The sequence below is a fragment of the Penaeus monodon genome, chromosome 21 (genome assembly GCF_015228065.2).
Source record: "Penaeus monodon isolate SGIC_2016 chromosome 21, NSTDA_Pmon_1, whole genome shotgun sequence".
NCBI lineage: Eukaryota > Metazoa > Arthropoda > Malacostraca > Decapoda > Penaeidae > Penaeus > Penaeus monodon.
Window position 1 is genome coordinate 36,669,036 of NC_051406.1, and position 364 is coordinate 36,669,399.

At 32.1% G+C, this 364-nt stretch overlaps 1 protein-coding gene across 1 annotated transcript in view; it reads left to right on the plus strand.

Moving 5' to 3' along the window:
- LOC119586442 (MRG/MORF4L-binding protein-like) overlaps window positions 1-364 on the plus strand; it is a gene marked incomplete in the record, with an annotated part of 7,366 nt that overhangs the window by 358 nt on the left and 6,644 nt on the right.

Genomic DNA, 364 nt, shown 5'->3' on the forward strand with positions numbered 1-364 from the left:
GAGGAAGAAGATTGCTGAGGTTACCATTTAATGGTTAGAAATAAAATGGGAGACCGTTTGGAATTGGTATATTTTGTGTATAATTCTCTGAAGTTTCCCCTTTTTGTGTTTTGAGGATGATGTATTCTAAAATATGAAAACCTGGTGTCATGAATTTTATTTTGAATTACTAATACCTTTCATACACATATTTGTATCAGTTCCCCAGGTATGCTGCACCAACATTTTATGTGATATATAACTGTACCTCACCAAAGCAAGCACAGTTTTTATGGTGGCTTTATGATTTCATTATAGTTTATTAATCCCTCAATGACAGTATCAGAAATTTTGGCATCACTGACTGTTTCATTACAATTTATTT